Source organism: Sceloporus occidentalis, unplaced genomic scaffold (assembly GCF_023333645.1).
Source record: "Sceloporus occidentalis isolate IW3139 unplaced genomic scaffold, rSceOcc1.0.p SCAF_6, whole genome shotgun sequence".
Classification (NCBI taxonomy): Eukaryota; Metazoa; Chordata; class Lepidosauria; order Squamata; family Phrynosomatidae; genus Sceloporus; species Sceloporus occidentalis.
Genome location: NW_028316986.1, coordinates 49,726,184 through 49,744,249, shown reverse-complemented (window position 1 = coordinate 49,744,249; position 18,066 = coordinate 49,726,184). Strand labels below are relative to the sequence as shown.

Genomic DNA, 18,066 nt, shown 5'->3' with positions numbered 1-18,066 from the left:
TTCCACATGGCTGTGGTGCATATCATCTTGTTCACCCTGCTGCTACCATGTACCAGCAAAACATACTGACATGGTACTGGCTGTATTAGTTTTTCATTTCATTTTTTATCCTGTTAAAAATATTAACAGAAAAATATAATAAAGAAAAGCAATGAATTAAATGTCATAGCAGGGAAGGCACACTTATTCCCAGTTCAGAAGTTTTTTCCAAAGAAGGAAATTATGTGTATTAGCAAATCATGTGCAAAAATTGGCCACACATTTTAGTACATTGATTCCTTGTGATTCAACAATATTTCATTCTCTTCCATCCAGTCCTTGTCCTCTCAGAGACTGGGTACAGAATGTTTTCTTACCCATTAATCTAAGGAATTTTAAAAGAATCATTGAGGACATTTTCCTTATTTCCATCTATTAAACTGTGCTATTTATTGTTCTATACTTACATTGACTATATCTGAGTGGTACAAACAATTGTTACCTGTATTCTCTCAAAGATATCTTCCAAAATCTGTTATCAGCTCCACCATGTTCTCCAAATAATCTGTGCATACTTTGTCAGTTTATCAGCAGGCAACATGCTAGACCTGATCTTTGGCATCCTGCATGTATTTTGGTGTCATAATCCATACTTAATCACAAAAGCCCTAAACTAAACATGGTAAGCTAGGAAACAAAACATAATTACTCCAATTCAAAGAATTTGTTCCTATAATAGGACAACAAAATGTATCATTATTTATAGTGTGTCATGAGCTGGGATTTATACGATAAAAATGTGTTTGTTTCCTTGAAGATCCCTAAAGGGGGTGAAAGTTTCTTGTTGTAAAACCAGTTTGGAGGTGTGTCCAGCTGGCCTGTCAACAGTTCAGAATGTTTCCATTCAGATCTGCTATCCAGATGCATCTTTCTGGACACCAACCATGTAGGTGTCTCTGAGTTCTAAAAAAAGAAAAAGAAAAGGCTTGAATCCTGTTGGGAATTTAATTCATTTTAAAACAATTTATGATCATGTTAAGTTGACTTGCACCATTGCATAACACTAAGGAGTTTATCACACATGAGGAATTTCTCTTAATTTCAAATGAAAAGAAAGTGGGGCCAGAACACATTCATGTGAATTTGCTAGTTCAGAGAATTTATTTGAATTCGAATTGCGTTCAAACTGACTTCTCAGTGCCTGAAAATAGCTTGCCATTGCCCGAAATTGCGTGTGATCACCTCTCACGCAATAACATGAAACTCCATAACTGAGTTCGGACTGACTTCCCATTGCCCAAAATAGTGTGTGGTAGTCTATCAACCAATGACGTTAAACCCCATGATTGTGTTTGGATTGCCATTGGATTATACTTCCAGTTTCCCTTGTCTGATAAACTCCTAACATTCCCAGGAGAAGCTAAGCTATTGGGATCCTTGGAAAAAGACAGTCAACAATGTGGCTGTTTCACATTGTGCCTGGATGTGCAATGTGTCTGAATGTGCAACATGTTCTCTTGCACAATGGGACATTGTTGCAGGCTGCCTTGTTGTGCACTGTTTCAGTTCACTAGCATGGCTGTGTATCCTGTCAGTGACACAACTCCATTACTGAAAGTTACATACTAGCCTCTGAAGCAAGATTTAGGCATATATTTATTGTGGCTGTTGTTGTGTGCCTTCAAGTCATTACTGTCATATGATGACCCTATCATAACATTTTCTTGGCTAGGTTTCTTCAGAGTGGTTTTTGCCTTTGCCATTGCTATCCTCTGAGGCTTAGAGAGTGCAACTTGATAAGGGTCACCCAATGAATTTTTCTGCTTGAGTGGGGAATCAAACTGTGATCTCCAGAATTGTAATCCTGGAGCCCATGCCCACTTACACTTACATGACACTGGGTTGCGGAATAGATTGAGGCCAATGCTTAGTTCTCACTATGGAAGTGAATTATGTCCTTAATCCATGTAGTTCCCACTAGTGGGAATAAGTGCAGGGTTTTTTTTTGGGGGGGGGGGATAAGGTTTGCAGGCTCCAAGGAGGTGGAGGGTTGGCTGTAAGAAGGAGGGTCCACTCCTGGCACCTGGCCGTCCTGATGGGATTCCCTCTTGGCCGAAGGGTTGCGGCCAAGGAGCACCGAGGGCTCAGATTACCAGTGGAGGCAGAGGGGGCTTTGGGGAACCAGTGCCGGGGCGAGCCCATGGGGGGGCAGACCAAGGGGGTTCCTATTCACCATTCCATGCCCGCAGGGCTCCCAGCAACCACACTGGCCTGGTATTTTTTGAGGAACATGGCAACTGTGAACCTTCAAATCACTTTTCTGAGCTGAAATAAATTTGAGGGCTGCTGTGAGGAAACGATTCCAGAGCAGACTATGCCCATATATGTTAAATAAAGGGAGAAAATTCCAATTGCAGGATTTCACTATACTGCAGGTACTGTAGGTTTATACCACTTTAACAGCTGTGGCTTCATTCTAGGGACTCCTGGTATTTGTAGTTTGCAGAGGCACTTAGATTTGTTTTGCCAGAGAGTTCTAGTGCCTCAGCTACAGCAGAGAAATCTATGGCCTTCACAGGATTCAGAAGAATGGAGCCATGACAGTTCAAATTGTATCAAACTGCTAGATTGTAGATTTGATTTTATTCTAAGATTGGAATTTTTTCTCCTTTTTTCATTGCAGACGTTTCATACGTTTTTGTTTTGTTTGTTTTTCCCCTCTTTCATGAGAGGCTCTGGCATGAGCATTTCAAATTTATAATGTTACTTCTGAAACATATACAAGCGACACACATAGGAAGTCTAGGCCAGGAACAGTTGCTGCTTCATCTCTCAGACCCAGGAGTTCTGCTCTATGTCCAAAAACAAATTTGTAGTCCGTCAGCAGAAGGTAAGCATTTATGTTTGCAATTCTATTTTAAATGCATTTGTTTATTGCCATTGGGTTTTTATATGCTTGTTATTGTCCTGAGAACAGCAGAACCACTTTAGAGATCCCTGTGATTAAGCAGCAGCAATTTATTGAATCACAGAAACTCTTGGGAAGCATCTGGGTCAAAATGATATAGCTTTGTAAGCCGCAGCACTTCAGTGGCATACATTACTTTGCACTTTGTATTAGAGAAATGGGGAGCGGCATTGAGTTCCAACAAACCATGTGTATGCATGTGTGTCATTGAGCTAAATCTCAGGGACAAAATGATTTGAATAACTACAAATTTGGCTGAAAACTTCAGGATAATGGATCAAATGCATTTATTTTAAAAGATAAGTCCAATTGTGTGTTTGGAGCATCACTGGGGTATTTTAATGGGAAGTGGTGTGCTAAGGATGCACCATTTCAAGGGCAGATGCAATGTGAACATCACATTAGTATTACATGTCCCAACCAGAATAAACCTATTGAATCAGTATGTGGAGAGATCTTGTAGCACCTTTGAGACTCCTGAAAGAAAAAAATTGGTAGCATGAGCTTTCCTAGACTTCAGTCTACTTCCTCAGATGCGTCAAATGTCTTGGTCTTGGTTAGTCTTGGTTCTGCCTTCCTAAAATGTCTTTTATCAAAGAAAATTACAACTTATCAATCAATACATACCTATTTCCCATTCCTCTTGAAGACTTGAGTTATCAAAGTGTTTTATAATTATTATGTACAATTGTTCTGTCCTGAAACTTATTCTTTTCTTCTACTATTATATATTCTGTAACAGGTTTATCTATTTTCCTCTTCTTCAGCCATTATTTACAAAAAGCTGAGCATTCTAATTGTTTGTAAAGATATCTGAGAGGGTTTTTTTACTCCAATTAAGTAAATGGAGGACATGTCCTGGAAAAGGAGGAGGACCAAGTCTGGTCACCTTGCACAAAAGTTTTATTATTTATTCCTGGACTAGTACTCGGCCTAAACGATCTCTCTCATATATGCAATGATTTTGCCCACCGTTATTGTTTTTAATGTTCATGTAATTTTTAATTCTTAACTGTTTAATTCTTTATTAAGGGGGGGGGGGACATTGTGTATATATTGTTGCATTATTTTAATGATGTACACCGCTTTGTTTTAACAAAAAGTGGGATATAAATAAAAGTTTTATTATTTATTTTATTAGTAATGTAAATCTTGGTCTGCTCAAAAATGGAAGACATTTTGGCATCCCTCCTGGACTGGAAACAGGTTGGAATGGAAGACATGTCCTAGAAAAGGAGGACCAAGTCTGGTCACCTTGCACAGTAATGTGAATCCATGCTTCTTGGTCCAGGAGGGATCCCAAAACGTCATCCATTTCTTTTTTCAATTAATAATCTTTATTTTTATGATTAAAAAAATTAAACAATCCATTTTTTTGAGCAGGACCAAGAAGCATGGATTTACATTGCTATGCAAGGTGACCAGACTGGGTCCTCCATTCCAACCTCCTCTTGGTCCAGGAAGGGATGCCAAAACGTCCTCCATTTTGAGCAGGACCAAGAGGCATGGGTTTCTAGGGCCAGGAATGTTTGGAGCTTTGGATGTGGTCAGGTCCTCCACGGTTGTTGGGAGGTTTTTTTTTGGGGGGGGGGGCTCCTCCATTTTGGGGTGCCTGGTCCTCCCTTTGGGGATGAGGAGGACCTTTGATCTTGGAGCAGGGAAACTCTGCATCCCAAAGGATGCTGCTGTGGTGCTGGGAGGGCCATCAATCCATCAGTCTTTGGTGTCTGGTGGAGGCTTCCTGACGTCAAGGGCTGCTGGAGGAAAAGGAAAGCTGGACTCAGAAGAGCGAACGATCAGCAGCAGCAGCAGCTCCAGGCAGAGGCCGGTCTGGGCAGCGGAGGAGGAAGGAAAGGACCGGGTAAGGCATCTCTTTGCCCTCAGCTCCCTTAGTTTCAAAGAAGGCTACTACAGCAGGGCTGGACAGGCGTCCTCCTTTTCCCGGACGCGTCTTCCCTTTTTTGCCTTCTCTCCAGGAGAGATCCCCAGTTGCCCCCTTTGCTGAGCATGGAGTGCTATTTCTTACAGGGTTTGCATAGGGCATGTCCTCCATGATTCCTGGCATGTCCTCCATCATGGGGGCTGGTCCTCCTTGGCGTGGAGGACATCTCCCAGACCTCCTCCCTTTCCAGGACCATCTGTCTTCCATTTCTTCCCTCTTCTGTCCAGGAGGGATTCTCAAAGGTCCTCCATTTGGACAGGACTTGGGTTTCTATTCCTAGGAGGGTTTTGAGCATGTATCTGGGTCAACTCCGACAATCTTCTGCAATGTCCTACATTTTGCGGTGCCTGGTCCTCCTTGGCGGTGAGGAGGACATCTGGACGCCCTATACTAGAACCGTCGGGGCAAGGTGTCCTCCTTTTCCAGGGCATGTCCTCCATTTCAGCCTTTTGTCCAGCCTTTTTGAGCATAACTAAGTAGTATGGGTTTACATTTATAGGCAAGGGGAACCAGACTAGGTCCTCCTTTTCCAGGACCTGCCCTCCTTTTCCACCTTCTTTCCATTCTGCGCACGATTAAAGAGGCATACATTTATATATTTCTATGGGAGTGTTTAGAGCTTTTCTTTGGGCATGGCTTGCATGTTTTCTAGCGTGTCCTACATTTTGCAGTGCCTAGTTCACCTTGGCCGCGAGGACATTTAGTCCCCCTCCATCGAGAAAAGGAAGGTTTAGTCTTGGGTTGCGTCCACATTGTAGAAATAATCCAGTTTCACACCACTTTTCAACTGCCATGGCTCAGTGCTATGGAATTCTGAAAACGGCAGCTTTGTGTGATATTTAGCCTTCTCTGTCAGAGAGCTACAAATCTTGAGCTGCATCCACACTGGAGAAATAACCCGGTTTGGCACCACTTTAACTGCCCTGGCTCAAGGCTATGGAATTCTGGGAGTTGGAGTTTGTTGTGGGGCCCAGACCAGGTTATTTCTCCAGTGTGGATGCAGCCCTAGAATTCCATAGGATGGAGCCATGACAGTCAGAGCAGTGTCAAACATAGCACTGAGCCATGGCAGTTAAAAGTGGTGTTGAACTGGATTATTTCTGCAGTGCGGATGCAGCCTCAGAATTGTTGTCAGGTGTTATATGCTGAGGTTTTAGCAAATCTTCTGCTAGGGAAGCCTGTCAAGGATCTGGGGGTTTTGTGTGTGAAAGGAGTGAGTGTGGACATCCATGTACAGGAATGAATAAGAAGAGGAAGGATTTGCAGGCAGCCCTCCACTATTGCAGCCTTGATTTTTGCGGATCTGATTATTCACGAATTTGATTAATATGTTCGCTCTAGGAATCTCTAGGTCCTTCAGCACAATTCTGCTTGAAATTGACCACAGAGTTGTGCTGGAGGACTTAGAGGTTACTAGAGAAAACATTTCTCTAGGCATTTATAGATCCTCCAGCATGATTCTGTGGTCAACCTCTGGACCTAGAGATCCCTAGAGAGGTGTCCTTTCAGGCAAAAGCATAGTACATAGAGAGATCTTGTCGCACCTTTGAGACTAATGGAAAGAAAGTAATGGGCAGCATGAGCTTTCGTAGACTTCAGTCTACCTCCTCAGATGCTGCCAATTTCTTTCTTTCCGTTAGTCTCAAAGGTACTGCAAGATCTCTCTGCGTACTGATTCTATAGACTAACACGGCTGTATCTTTGAATAAAACAGTGTTGTTTTTTTATTTGCATTTTTACCACTTTCATGGGGGACCTGTGCCTCTAACCCCAGCAAATGTGCAAGGTCAACTGTACTACTCACAAGAGCAACTCTAGCTCCTGTGAAGTAGCCTGGTTCTCTGTTTGTGCAGATGAGAGAATATACAGCTTTGTAGAAAAAATGGTTCCGTTCAATTCAGTTACGTTTCCAAGTGGCAAGGCGCCATGCCAGAAATGCAACAATACAACTATGATTAATAACAGAACGCATGTCTTACAGACCGTTCTCCCGGGTGAGAGATAGGCCAGCTCAAACTAGTTGTCTTAGGACAATCGTATTAGCCAAACACAGATGAATGAAGAGAGATGCAATAAGTCCATAATAAAATAATGTCATTAAGAGAGGCTCTTAAGAGTGAAAACAGAATCCTGCTGTTTGTCACGTCGGCCTCCCACATCGTGGCCACTCATAACCCTTTAAATTGGATTAATCTTGCTGTTCATGTGACAAGTCAGATGAAGAGCAAAACAATAGTGGGAGTATTGTAGCCTGACTTAAATCTCAGAGTGGAGGGAAGAGAAAGATTTGGTCCTTACGTTTTCATTCTAGCATGACGTGTGAGAAACAGGACAACACCAGGGCATTTGAACTGTATAATGGAAGATATTATTAGCTGTCTCAAAAATTAAGTTTATATCCTGAGGAAGCAGCTCAGATTGAAGATCTCCTTTGCTTTTGTTTACTCCTCCTGTTTTTTCTTTGCCTCCCTCCTGTGGCATCTGAAATAAAAACTGTTTTCTTCTTTGCTTCATCTAACGTCTTCAACACACACACACTATAACAGAAAAGCCAGTTTGATCAATATCTCTATCCTTGCAAAGCCAAAAATGCAAGTCTACAAGAGAATTGGGGGAAGTTGCACAGTTCTGCTCATAGTGCTCCATGCAACTTCAGAAGAGGCGTTTTCATGGCTGCTCCTGCCAGGTTTCCAATATTTTGTGGCTTTTTGCACGTGGGCGTAGGCTGCTGAAAGCAGGAGAATGGGATTGGAAGAGGTAGTGTGAGGCTGCAGTGAAAGACCTCATTGAGTTTGGGGAATTTCACTGTTCACGTTATCATAACAGTTGCTGGAATCTCCTTTGGTAGTGAGGTGGGTGGTGTGTAGAGTAATGCCTATGCTGACTAATGAAACTGGCTAAGACTTTAATGGACAGATGTTCCAGGGCTAATCTAAGATGACCTGTTGTGAACAGCACATGCATGTGCTGAAGGAAAATAAATCTTGCTGGAAAAGAATATTGCTCACTCTCTCTGTGTGTGGCAGCATGCCTGATAGATTGACTGACCTTGTGCTCTGTGGTCCAGTGTTTTGCCTGGCACCGATACATCTGGATTTGAGAACGAGTAGCACAGCACTTAATGTGCAATGCTTCTTTCTCAGTGAAGTTTGTTTCCAGTAAGTAGACAGTAGCTTTTCTCAGAAGCACTGCTTTCATAATGGACTACTTGAGCTCAGTTGGCTAATAGCTCAAAGAGAAATCTTCCAAAAATGGCCCAACAGGTTGTTAACCACCAACCATCTTTTTCATAACAAATCAATTTTGAAAAAAGCTGAAGGCTAGCTGATGATTATTTATAGAACTTTTTGTTGTCACCCCCGCCACCAAGTCTCTGAAAGTGTATAGCATCATTGCTGAGGTTGGTAGGAGAATCTTCAATGGATAGTGTTGGGGAAGTGCTTTGGTATCCTCTTGAATAATGAATCTTAACTTGGATAAAAATAGAAGGATAGCAACAGAATTCTAAGTGAAGAATCGATGCCCTGATAATTGATTGTTAGCTGTCTTCTAACCAAAATTTGGAAAAATTATTTTTGAGGCTACATCTGCTAGCGGTCATGCTGCCTGGTGGATTCTGAGTGCTGTTGTTGAAAGAAATGAACCTGTCCAACCTTTACTAATCCCATCTAGGATAGACTTGTTGAACTAGTTGTTGAATGGGGAGCCAACCCTTGCATAAATTCCATTGATTCAATGGGTCTACTGTACTTGGGACTCTCAATGGGGTTAAAGCCATTCTCCCCATTCCCTTACTGAGATCTTGATTTCATGTAATGTGCAAAGGTCGAGAAGAGCCAGCATATTCTAGTGGTTTGAGTGTTGGACTAGGATTCTGGGAGACCAGGGTTCAAATTCCCTCGTGGCCATGGAAATCCACTGGCTGACCTTGCGCAAATCATATTCTTTCAGCTTCAGAGGAAGGCGGCTGTAAACCCCTTCCAATCTTGCCAAGCAAACCCCATGATAAGTTCACCTTAGGGTCACCATGAACCAGAAGCAATTTGAAGACACAAAACAACAACAACAGCAGCAGCAGCAGCAGCAGCAACAATAACAAAGGAACGGAACATAGGAAACCTTATGAATCAGACCAATAGCCCATTTAATAATAATAATAATAATAGGTTTTATTTATATACCGCCCAATCACTGGGAATCCGAGCGGTTTACAACAGAGGGGATAATAGACGGTTCCCTGCCCTCAGGCTTACAATCTAAAAGACACGACTCAAAAGGAGAAGAGAATGGTGAGGGGGGGGGGAGGGATTAGGTCCAGCAGTTATTCTCTCCCTCTGAGGCCTGGACCAAGGCAGATGGACCGGAGGGAGGGCTCTTCTTCTTCAGACTAGCCCTGATGGAGCTGGGCCTGCCTGGTCAACTCCCTCATAGGCCGGAAAATGACAGTTATGGAGGGAGGAGCTTCTATCTTCAGGTTAGCCCTGATGGAGCTGGGCCAGCCTATTCACTCCCTCCCAGGCTGAAGGATAACAGTTATGGAGGGAGGAGCCTCTATCTTCATGCTAGCCCTGATGGAGCTGGGCCAGCTTATTTACTCCCTCCCAGGCCGAGGGATGACAGTTATGGAGGGAGGGGTTTAGTTTGGGATCATCCCATTGAAACCCAGGGTCTGAAGCAGGATTCTTTCCTCACCCTTTCTGGGGATCTCTGGTATTTCTTTATGAGCTCCCATCCAGATATTAACAAGGCCTGAGCCTGTTTATCCTCCAAAATCAGATGAAATGGTATGGTCGATATTTTGTTATGACACATTTCTCTGAGGCTGAATTTTCTCAGCTTTGCCAGATAACACCTTTGCATTATTACTGTCAACCACTGCGATCAGCCTGTTTTCCAGGCTGGAGGGAGCTGTTTTACTAAATCACTGTGTCAGTTGTTGCTGTTTCACTGCATTACGTTGACTCATTGTAAAATGAAAAATGGGGCAAAGCTGGCATATTGTCTGTTTTGGCTGCTGAAAAGTGGTCTGTCTCCTTTTTCTGCTGTGAGGGGTTTTCACTTCACACACCGTCACTACATTCTAATTAGCTGGCCCTATGACTTATTATTACTTAGAGCCTTATCACACGTGAAACAGGAGCTCCAATTCGAAGCAAGGGGGGAGCAGAGTCACTTTGGATCCAAGGCAATTCACGTGATGTATTATCATACCTGAGGAATGAAATTATGGTCTCTACTTGGGCAAAGTGGAGCGAGTGCACATTGTATTACCACACCAGAGGGATTCAACGATTCGAATTGGCACCCTTGCGTATGCTCAGTGGGGCGCTGGATGCTGTCATCCTTCCCTGTCCCCTCCTTAGCTGTCATCCTTCATTGGGGTGAAGGAGGAGGCAGGGGATGATGGGATAGGTGGCAGGGTGCCAAAGGGGGCGAGATCAGGGTGAAAGAGGAGGCAGGGGAAGATGGGACAGGTAGCAGGGTGCCAGGGGGTGAGATTGGGGTGAAGGAGGAGGCAGGGGATGATGGGACGGGTGGCAGGGGGTCACTGGGGGCTAGATCGGGGTGAAGGAGCAGGCAGGGGATGATGGCACAGGTGGAAGGGTGCTAGAAGGGGCGAGGTCGGTGTGAAGGAGCAGGCAGGGGATGATGGGACATGTCACAGGGTGACAGAGGGGGTGAGATCGGGATGAAGGAGCAGGCAGGGGATGATGGGACAGGTTGCAGGGTGACAGAGGGGGCGAGATGGGGTGAAAGAGCAGGCAGGAAATGATGGGACAGGTGGCAGGGTGGCAGAGGGGGCGAGAAGTGAAGGAGCAGGCAGGGGAGGATGGGACAGGTCAGAGGGGGTCACTGGGGGTGAGATTGGGGTGATCTTCCACACCAGACCAATTCGAAGTGAAATCGAAGTGAGCTTGGAAACAATTTTTATGAATTCACTTGTTACCGAATTCACAAAAATGAGGAGTCACTCTGAATTGACTGTGGATCTGCCTCGGAACGACCCCCCCCCCCCATAGAAACCAAGAATGTCTGATAATACATCACATTATAACATGAATACGCATGGCTGGACCAGCAGTGACTCCGGATCTGAGCTGCAAAACCCCTCATGTGATAAGGCCCATAGACTTTTTTACTATTAATTTTTTATTTAGTTGGGAGCCAGCAAGGTGTAGTGATTTGACTAGAATTCTGGAGACCAAGGTTCGAATTCCCACTTAACCATGGAAATCCATGGTGTGGCCTTGGGCAAGTCACACTTTGTCAGCCTCAGAAAAAGGCAAAACAAACAAATAGCCCGAAAACCCACAAAAAACTAAATAAACAAATCTTGGCAAGAAAACCCCATAAAAGGTTTGCCTTAGAGTCACCATAAGTCAGAAATAACTTGAAAGCACACAACAACAACAACAACAACAACAACAACATTTTATTTGATGGGGATTACTATTTTTTTACACTTTCTCTTGTATGTGTGTTTTTTTAACTCTGTGAATTAGTTGAATCCATTTAACCCTTGAGCCAAACAATGATGTTGTGGTAAACCCAAACCACCTCTGGTAAGGTTATTCTTCATTAGAAGCAGATATTTTATAAAATTAATGGCTTTTGATTGCTATTGCAGTTAAGGAAATGCATTCCAAAGTTTCATGCATTCTTAACATTCATGCATTCACAAAAATATTTTACTGCTGGGAAAACCTACCCCCGCTCCACTAGTATGAGGATTGCAACCAGGAGTCCTTTTACACAACGCAATTACAGCATTATGACCCCACATTAAACAACACATGGCTGCATCCTGTAGAATCTTGGGGGTTGGAAGTTGGTGAGACACTAGAGCTCTCTGGCTGAGAATTCCAAATAACTTCCCCCAAACTTAATATTCCCAGATTTCATAGAAAGAAATATATGAAAGAGCCCTAAACTCAGAGGGGACAAGGAAACTTGGCAGAGTGGGTAATAATGCAGTTGGCCGTACTATTCAAAAGTCCCAAGAATTTCACCTTCTGGTTCCTGACTCTGTGAAGGCCAATGGGCATATTGGATAAAACACACAAAATGTACCACATAGCATCTGAAATCATTTGGGAAGGGTTACACTGAGATGATCACTATTGGGTCCATAGATTTCAGGTGCAAGTGGGTGCCTAGATGATGCTGGCAGTGTCAGCTAAAGACTCAAGAATCTTGTGGTTTTGGCCTTTAGCCCATCCCTCACAGTTGCCCCCCAAAATGGGGACTAAGAACTAGAAATTCTATTTTGGAACAAGTGCATCATAAATAACTTCCCAGTGAGTACAAGACCATGATATTTACATGCTCAGAATGGGTGTGTGCATTGGTTGTAATCTCATGATCCCTTCCTGGATCAACACTTCTCAACAGAAGAATTCACCAATGCTTATTTCCATACTAAAAGTGATCGTAAGGTGGAGAGAGGATCTTTGGGTGGTATTCTTTATCGACAGTGTAGCATTAGCTTGTTTTTGTGGGGCAGTTTGTCCTAAAATATCAGTCAAGTTTTTGAAATAACTTCCTTATGTGTCACTAGATCTCACAAAGCCAGTTAAATCACTTAATATGCCATGTGTATGTTTGTGCTCACTAGTGCCATACTTGCAAACCATTTTACCTGATGTATTTCTGGGGCATGAGTGCATACCCATTGAAATTAGGGGTCAAATATCACACACACACACCCATAGCTGCTGACCCATATAAAGGAACACTGAGTATAGTTGGAGACTTACTCGTATTTATAATCTATTCTTTATTGTTTAAGTAGTGAGTTAGATCCTGCTGGATTTGCATGGACTCACATCTTCCAGATGTGTCACAACTGGGCTGTTGACCATGATTACTGGATGACTTCCAGAGTCTCCCAGAGAGTTCCAGAAAAATGTAAAGTCGTTTCAGGGCAGCTACATATTCATATTGTTGAGAAATTAGAAGATGCTATTTTCTGGCAGCAAGAATGAGAGCATGAGTATAAACTGTAGTTTCAAGACCGTACATTAATGTGAGTTCTCAAACCTAGGTCAATACTATAGAGAGTAATGATCTACCAGGACTAGAACAACATGTTCCCACACCCAGAAACAACAATAATCACTTTGTTGCCTCTATTTTTAATCAAAATATTTTCTATGCTTCTCTTAAGTTTCCCCTCCACATTACTTCATATGACTTAAGTTTCCTTTCACATGACTGAAACTATGCCTTCCTAGTAGAGCTTTCCTTCCAGTCTTTCCTCTTAACATCAGTGTCAATTCAGGGGTTGCAAGTGTCAGGTTCTTTTAATACTTTTCTCCCATCTGTTTCAGACCTGGCATTGCAACTTCCCAAATCCCACATCCAGGAGTTGTTCCCCTTTCCAAACAAACAAAAATCTAAGCTGTTATCTGTTCACCTAGTATAATCTACCCTCCCATTCCCACCAAGAGTCTAGGTAGAATATATTATTCTCCATATCAATCTCATGCAGTATTTTAGAAGTTGAGGAAACATGATTGGTCCAAAGTTACCACAGAGTGACATCATACTTGGTCTGAGAAATGTAACCAGCTCTTCCATGTCCGAATCCAATTTCATTAATTTCATTAAATTATTTAAAGAACAGGCTGTGTTGTGTTGTATTGTTTTAAAGCAGCAGTGGTGAACCTATGGCACATGTGCCATCTCTGCCAGCATGTGCACCGACTCCTCCTCTTCCTCTACCCTCTTGTCCCTTCAGCTGTCTCTGGAGAGGGGGGGGAAGAGGAAGAGCTGGTGCACGCCTGTTCCCCCACCCTCCCATGCCTTTAACTGGCTTCCCGAAGCCAGTTAAAGGGAGGGGATGTTGGGGGAAGAAGCAGAGAGGGGGGTTTGCCCCCGCCATCCCTTTAAGCTGAGAGAGCATGACTTGTGTGTGTGGTGCTGTCAAGTCATTTGTGACTTATGGTGACTCTAAGGTGAAACTATCATGGAGTTTTCTTGGCTAGGTTTGACAGAGGGGAGTTTGCTATTGCTAGCCTGAAGCTGAGAGAGTGTGACGTGTGTATGTGTGCATGTATCTTTGTTTCCTTTTTCTCTAAACTAATATGATTATCTGCATTCACTGCACTCTGGACCATTCCAAATTTTGTTGAGCAGAAATAGGAATATAAGAGGGGTTCCACTGGGCTATTAAACCTATCTAGTATTACATATGCACACTGGCCAGTCAGTTGCCTATGGGAAACCCACAAACAGAATATAAAAGCAACGCCATCCTTCTGCTTGTTTGCCCAAGCAATAAGTACTGAAATGTATACCAGCATCTGATCCTGGACACAGTGTATAGCCACTGTGACTTGTAACCACTTAGACCTTATCCTTCACCATCACATCTTATGACAACTACTTCTGTAAGATAATTATGCACTGTGTGAAAAACTGATGCCAGTTTCCTTGGAAGCTCACAAGTATGATACATATTGGGCTCTTCCTGACATGTACTGTTGCTGAAGATTCTAACAAGAATTTCCCCTTTCATAGAATTAACATCCTTCAGTTTTAAGAGTCTTGCAATTCAGCTCTGCTGGTTCTCAGTCTATGAAAACTATGTTTCATATTAAGATCTGTATGAGCCATTAAAATATGTCAGTGGACTAAACAGACAAAATACAAGCTGTACCAGGACAACGTCTATGATTGCACTGAATGCCAGTACTGTGTTGTATTATGGACTGCTCAGGACATCATGGTGATGCCTCAGTGTGAGTCAGCATACATCAATAACAAGCACCCTTGCCAGATGTAGCATAGTGGTACCAACAAAGAGTTGCACAGAGATCAATTAAGCAGGGATGGGGTGAGTCAGGAACAAGATTGGAAATGAGTCATTTGTACAGTTTGTTAACAGATAAGACTAGGCATTCCTCAGTGGCACCCATTCATCCTAACACCCAGTGCATACATATATACGGTACTAATGCTTTATAGTAACCTTGCTATAATAAGTCTTCAACCATCAGAGAATGATGATCATTGCTGCTTGCATTGCACTCATACAAGACAAACAGTGCAGTACTCCAGGTATACATATTCATACCCTTGGGGCAGAAAACCAATCTGCAAGATACCTTTGAGTGATTTTGCATTTTGCATTTACACTTATATTGGGCCATTATAGTTATCAAATGAGCCATTGCAGAATTATGAATCATAAAACAGATTAATATTTTAAAGAAGCATTGAGATGTCATCACTATTCTCAGACATTGTTTTTCTATGAGTATGTCTACTCAATTTGTTAACATAGCAGAAAAACAATGTTTGAGATACTGGTGGCAACTGTTCCCTGGTTAAAAAAAGAAAAGAAAAGAAAAATAAACTAGGTTGACCTGGTAAATTTAGTATCCCATCATGAAGCAGAGTTATAGCCATGTAAAATCTTTCAAATGAAAAGTAATAGCTGTACCCATGGTTATATTTCTTTCTTTTTTTGACAGTATTTATATAAATACAGGTAACCATGACATGATTATATGAATCTCTAACCACATTGTGGCACTTTTAAAGGCTGGAAACTTCCATTTCTGCAGAATGTGACAGGAAGAAGCACTCATCCATAAGATCATGTTGCACCTATTCTACAACAGCTGTACTTATTGCCAGTTCATTTGTGGACATATTTCGAAGTGCTGGCATAGAAAAATGGTCACTTGCATCCCAGCAGGGCCACCAAATGCAGAAAAAAAAAATACTGACTTTGCTTCTTAAACACTCTTACCAAACCAAATGTGGGAAAAATTACCATATATTAATTGGCTTCTGTCCCACCCAGCTTTCCAAAACTATAGAGGATGTGGCTACCAATCCTTTCTCAGCATGTAACACAGGCGCTTTACAGACCACCCGTTTGGGGCGGCCTGTACCCACCCCTTTCCCCGATGGATCGGGGCCTCAGCTGCCACAGCGGCAGCCTCTGAGGCCCCACCTGCCGCTTTCCAGCCCGCGGGGAAGCGGCAAAAGGCATGAAGCCCCAAGGACACCCAACGGCGGCAGGGATGTGGAGAAAGGGGCCGCTCGGCCCCTTTCTCATTTGCATCGCGGGTGTAGCCGTGTAGAGGCTGCACCAGCAACGTAAATCCTGGCAGGAGCTCTGAAATGGAGCTCCTTCCGGGGCCGCTGAAAGAGCGCCCCAGGCGCCCTTGCGCAGTGCAAGGACGTCACTTCCGTGCCGCCCCATTTGGAGACGGCGCGGTGGTGAAGTCCCAATGGCGGCGCCCATGTGCATAGGGCACCGCCATTTTGTACGGACTCAGTCTGTACTAGGGTTAGGGGCGTCAGGAAGTGACGCCCTTTAACCCTAATACGCGTGCAAATTCTCTTTAACTCTTTATGTCTCATATACATATCCCCCTTAATACACTTATTGGTAATACAGTAATGGGGCATTGTGCCTTCAGGATAAGAAAGCAGACAGTGACATGTGGGAGAAATGAGCCTAGCTGCTAAATGTCAATAAATTATGTACTGCCACTTTAAGGAAGGCATTCTACTTTCAACAAATTTAACTTCCCAAATATAACTTATATATGCATTCCTTAAATCGATCCCAGTTAGTTTGCTTTGAATGACACAACAAAATCTGATATTTTCGTTCAAACTCATTGACAGGATACCAGATTGAATTTATTCTCTTACTTGTCACTCATAGTCAACCCTTTGCTTCTTGAAATGGATGTTGTTTCTCTGGGAGCCATACTTCACCTTTTTCTGAAGTTTTCTTTCCAGTTAATTACTTGAGAGCCAAGAGACAACCAAGAAGATGTCACAGTTGAATGCCCTGAAATGCCTTCTATTTTTGTTCTGCCCTGAAGCTATAGCTATTCTGTTGAACCACGTCTGAAGTCTTCCACACTGGCTAACTCTTCCCTCTTCTCATTTTGGTGGTCTCAGTACATCTTCCACCTCTTCCTAGGCTCTTCTTATTGGGCTGCTTTCTCTGCTCCAGGAGTTCTGTCCTGCCCTTTAGAGCCACCATTGGCCAAAGGAGGTTTAATATGGATCATAATATTTTTCACTTCAAAGGAAGTACACAGCAGCTCACCTTCCATCAGCCTTTGGGACTTCATTTTCTCATGTCCCATATCTATGCAGGAGCATGGGACTGCAAACCGCCACAGCCCTATAAGAATTATAGTCAGAATCCAGAGTTGAAGTCAACAGAACACCAGGCTTTGCTGTTGTTGTTAATCACCATCAAATCAGTTTGGACTTATGGTGACCTATGAATGAGAGATTTCCAAGAGACCTAGACAACAGGACTACTCAAGTCTTGTGAACTCAGGCACACGGCTTCCTTGATTGAGTCAATCCACTTGTAATACAGTCTTCCTCTTTTCCTACTGCCTTTCACATTATCATATTTTCTATTGCGTTGTCATCTTCCAAATGATATGCTGAAAGTCTGAAAGGCTGTTTGGTGATTTTGGCTTCTAGTGAAAATTCAGGCTTGATTTGTTGTTGGATCCATTTATATGTCTTTTTGACAGGATTTGCCAGCCTTTTAAAGTCTCAGTTGACTGAATTCCTTTCCTGGGATATCCTTTTTCCAGTGCTACTGATCAAACACAGTAAGAACTACTCATTACTGAGTGTTGGTAACCACTTGCCTGAAATTAACAAGACGAAACCAATAATTAACTGGTTTGACTTGATCAGTTCTGACTTATTGTCACCAGTTTACTGGACCTGACTGAATATTATCTGATTGACCTTTATCTGATTTACTGGACTGGACCTAACATCACAGTGACCTGACTGAATCAATCTGATTTGCTTCACTTCAGGGACGTAGCCAGGATTGTAGGAAGGGGGGGGGGGGGGTCCGGACTAAGTGACACCATTATAATGGGGCTTGGACGTGGTGGCACAGCAGCACATGCCATTCATTTTTCTAATGGGAGGGGGGGGGGTCCGGACCCCACGGACCCCCCCCCCCCCTTGGCTACATCCCTGTTCACTTGGATCTCTTCACTGGATCTATAAAATATAACCTGCATCTAACCATCTGGGCTCCAAGTCCCTGTAAATAGACTAAATCCTAACAATTTGGAAATCCTTTTATGTCATTTCATTCAAGAATATCTAACAAATTACTTTCTCAATATTTGCCACCTTGCTTGCTTATAACAACAAATGA

The 18,066-nt window shown here is 43.0% G+C and overlaps 1 protein-coding gene across 1 annotated transcript in view; it reads left to right on the top strand.

The window, feature by feature from the left end:
* The first annotated feature begins 4,774 nt into the window (after nucleotides 1-4,774).
* Nucleotides 4,775-18,066, top strand: part of DAAM2 (dishevelled associated activator of morphogenesis 2) — a 306,075-nt gene continuing 292,783 nt past the window's right edge. The window contains exon 1 of the mRNA XM_089529577.1: nucleotides 4,775-4,808. The gene's annotated coding sequence lies outside the window, so the exon portion shown is untranslated. The remainder of the gene's footprint in view (nucleotides 4,809-18,066) is intronic.